The 4,518-nt window shown below is 23.9% G+C and overlaps 1 long non-coding RNA gene across 1 annotated transcript; it reads right to left on the bottom strand.

Annotated features, from left to right (window-relative positions):
* Positions 1-3,592: 3,592 nt before the first annotated feature.
* Positions 3,593-4,287, bottom strand: LOC142224252 (uncharacterized). Its single transcript, XR_012719095.1, has 2 exons — positions 3,964-4,287; positions 3,593-3,798 (listed from the first exon to the last, which is right to left on the bottom strand). It is a non-coding gene; the product is annotated as an uncharacterized LOC142224252 (long non-coding RNA).
* Positions 4,288-4,518: the final 231 nt, after the last annotated feature.

Raw genomic sequence — 4,518 nt, 5'->3', positions numbered from 1 at the left:
ATATTCGCAGCAAGACCTCTCATTACCAACTAATCGTTGAGGCGGATTAGGTTGGGTATAATGGCATTCAGCTATTGCAGGCTCACCTATTCAGACCATTGTGTTACCACAGTGGTGAATTTCATTCTTTGATTCCTGCCCAATTACCTCAATCATACTTTGAAAATTTTGATCAAAATTTTGTTTATATGGAAAAAAACTATCTCTATTAAAAAAAGAAAGAAAATTTTTTTCAAATTTTTATTTCTATAAAAACTTTTGTCAAAAATTTCTTTCTAGAGAAAATGTTGTCAAAATTTTATTTCTATAGAAAAATTTGTTAAAATTTCATTTCTATAGAAATATTTGTTAAAATTTTATTTCGATAGAAATATTTGTTAAAATTTTATTTCGATAGAAAATTGTGTTATTTTTTTTATAACAAATTTTGTCATTTTTTTTTCAATAGAATATTTTGCCAAAATTTTATTTCTATAGAAAATGTTCTCAAAATTCTATTTCTATCTGTCAAAATTTCATTTCTATAAAATTTTTTGTCAAAATTTTGTCAAAATTTTATTTTCTATAGAAAACTTTGTCATTTTTTTTTCTATGGAAAATGTTGTCAAAATTTTATTTCTATAGAAAATTTTGTCACAATTTTGTTACTATAGAAAATTTTGCCAAAATTGTATTTCTATAGCAAATCTTGTCAAAATTTTATTTCTATAGAAAATTTTGTCCAAATTTTATTTCTAATTATACAATTATTTTTCGAGCTTTATGGACAGATAGATTAAGGAACATGGTTAATAGAGCCATTGAAAAGAAAACGCCAGATACAAATCTATACACGTCTTGACTGTACATGTTTCGGTTCGGGCGAATGAACCTTTCCACAGCCTTTAGTATAGATCTGCCTGGGAAAGGCTGTGGAAAGGTTCATTCGCCCGAACCGAAACATGTACAGTCAAGACGTGTATAGATTTGTATCTGGCGTTTTCTTTTCAATGGCTCTATTAACCATGTTCCTTAATCTATCTGTCCATAAAGCTCGAAAAATAATTGTATAATTATATATAATGCATTTGGACGTCAATTGCCTGTTTCGGTATCAGGCTAACATGAAATATAACAAATTTTATTTCTATATAAAATGTTATCAAAATTTTATTTCTATATAAAATGTTATCAAAATTTTATTTCTATATGAAATTTTGTCAAAATTTTATTTCTATAGAACATTTTGTGAAAATTTTATTTCTATAAAAAAAATTATTAAAATTTTATTTCTATAGAAAATTTTATCAAAATTTTATTTCTATAGAAAATTTTATCAAAATTTTATTTCCATAGAAAATTTTGTCAAAATTTTATATCCATAGAAAATTTTGTCAAAATTTTATATCTATAGAAAATTTGGCAAATCTTTTTCTATATAAAATTTTGGCAAATTTTTCTATGGAAATAAAATTTTTACAAAATTTTCTATAGAAATACAATTTGATATAATAGAAAATTTTGCCAAATTTTACTTGTATACAAAATTTTATTTCTATAAAAATGTTGTCAAAATTTTATTTCTATAGAAAATTTTGTCAAAATTGTATTTCTATAGAAATTTTGCCAAAATTTTATTTGTATAGAAAATTTTGTCAAGATTTTATTTCTATTGAAATTTTTTCAAAATTTTATTTCTATAGTAAATTTCGTAAAAATTTTATTTCTGTAGCAAATTTTGTCAAAATTTCATTTCTATAGATTATTTTGCAAAATTTTATTTTTACAGAAAATTTTATCAAAATTGTATTTTTATAGAAAAATTTTGTCAAAATTTTATTTCTATAGAAAATTTTGCCAAAACCTTATTTCTATAGAAAAGTTTGTCAAAACTTTATTTCTATAGAAAACTTTGTCAAAATTTTATTTCTATAGAAAATTTTGTCACAATTTTATTTCTATAGAAAATTTTGTCAAAATTTTATTTCTTTAGAAAATTTTGTCAAAATTTTATTCCTACAGAAGCTTTAGTCACATTTTATTTCAAAACTATATATTTCTATAGAAAATCTTGTATATAAATTTTATTTCTATAGAAAATTTTGTCAAAATTCTATTTCTATAGAAAATTTTGTCAACATTTTATTTTTATAGGAAATTTTGTCAAAATTTTGTTTCTATAGAAAATTTTGTCAAAATGTTATTTCTATAGAAAATTTTGTCAGTTTTTTTCTATAGAAATTGGTGTATATAAATTTTATTTCTATAGATTATTTTGTCAAAATTTTATTCCTACAGAAACTTTTGTCACATTTTATTCCAAAAGAAATTTTTGTCAAAACTATATATTTCTATAGAAAATTTTGTCAACATTTTAGTTCTATAGAAAATCTTGTATATAATTTTATTTCTATAGAAAATTTTGTCAAAATTTTATATCTATAGAATTTTTTTTCTATAAAAAATTTTCTCAAAATTTTTTTCCATAGAAAATTTTCTCAAAATTTTATTTTTATAGAAAATTTTGTGAAGAGTTTATTTCTATAGAAAATTTTATTTCTATAGAACATGTTGTCAAAATTTAATTTCTATAAAATATTTTGTCAAAATTTTATTTCTATAGAAAATTTTGTCAAAATTTTATTTTCTATAGAAAATTTTGTCAATTTTATTTTCTATAGAAAATTTTGTCAAAATTTTATTTCAATAGAAAATTTTGTCACAATTTTGTTTCTATAGAAAATTTTGCCAAAATTGTATTTCTATAGCAAATTTTCTCAACATTTTATTTCTTTAGAAAATTTTGTCCAAATTTTATTTTTATAGAAAATTTTCTCAAAATTTTATTTATATAGAAAATTTTGACAAAATTTTATTTCTATAGAAAATGTTATATGTAAATTTTATTTCTATAGAAAATTTTGTCAAAATTTCATATCTGTAGAAATTTTTTTCTATAGTAAATTTTCTCAACATTTTATTTTTATAGAAAATTTTGTAATTTTCTATAGAAAATGTTGTCAAAAGTTTATTTCTATAGAAAATTTTATTTCTATAGAACATGTTGTCACAATTTTATTTCTACAGAAAATTTTGTCAAGATTTTATTTCTACAGATTTTTTTTTTTGTAATTTTATTTCTATAGGAAATTTCTGTAGCAAATTTTGTCAAACTTTTATATTTCATTTTGCAAAATTTTATTTCTGTAGAAAATTTTGTCACAATTTTATTTCTGTAGAAAATTTTGTCACAATTTTATTTCTACAGAAAATATTGTCAAAATTTTTTTTCTACAGAAAATTTCGTCAACATTTTTTTCTATCGAAAATCTTGTCAAAATTTGGTTTTCATACAAAATGTTGTCAAAATTTTATTTCTACCCGTGTAAAAATTGGGGGATCTGATTTCATATGGTTAGATCTGAGCCAAGATATGGTCAGATCTGAGCAGATCCGAAAAATGGTTATATCTGGTCAGATCTAAATACTATGAAATTGGATCTGATCAGATCTCAAAAATGAGACACATCTAATCAGATCTAATTTGATATAATTGTATATTATTTGATACAATTGTATCTTTCGAGATCTTTCAACACATAAAAGCCCATAATTTGTATATAAAATGAGATCAATTGTTTTATTTAATAATACAGACAAAAAGTATGTGCATAATAAATATGTTTAATTTAAATTGATCCATCAAAGCTATTTAAGAGTATTGACAGTTGAGTTAAAGTGTTGTCCAAGGGTTTTTTCGTTTGTTTCTTCTGCTTTGGACTTAGACACGCGACTAAAGTATTACAGCGTTAAGGCAATCTGCAATGAAATTAAGTAAAAAAACAATTATTAAACAAATATAGGAATAAACAAATATGGGAATATATTGAGCTATGTAAGCAAGTATTAGTATTGTTTTGGATCATTCTTCTTTAAGTTGCAATAAAAATTGCCATATAATTTTATGTTGCTTTTAATACTCACATTTAAAGTGTATTCGGGATTAGGTTAGGTATAGCGATAGGCTGTTATTTTAGGCTCATACATACTATTCAGACCATCATGACATCACAGTGATCAACATCTCACTTATCACTGACTGCTGCTCGATTCAATAATTAGCTCAATAACATGGGACCTCCTTGTTATAATCGAGTCCTATCGGCATTTCACGTTGCGCTGAAACAACTTAGAGAATCTTTGAAGCAGAAATGTCACCAACATTACTGCGAGGAGATAATCCACCGCCGAAATAATTTTTGGTGTTGGTCGGAACTGGGATTGAACCCGTGACCTTTTGAATGCAAGACGGGCATGTTAACCAGTACACCACTGAGGTTTCCTTTTTGTTCCAAATCTAGAAAATAGTAAAACAACATGAAAATGACTACTAGGTTAGGTTAGGTTAGGTTAAGTGGTAACCCGATGTATCAGGCTCACTTAGACTATTCAGTCCATTGTGATACCACATTGGTGAACTTCTCTCTTATCACTGAGTGCTGCCCGATTCCATGTTAAGCTCAATGACAAGGGACCTCC

The sequence above is a fragment of the Haematobia irritans genome, chromosome 2, assembly GCF_050003625.1.
Source record: "Haematobia irritans isolate KBUSLIRL chromosome 2, ASM5000362v1, whole genome shotgun sequence".
In the NCBI taxonomy this organism is placed as follows: domain Eukaryota; kingdom Metazoa; phylum Arthropoda; class Insecta; order Diptera; family Muscidae; genus Haematobia; species Haematobia irritans.
This window is presented reverse-complemented; position numbering and strand designations above follow the sequence as displayed.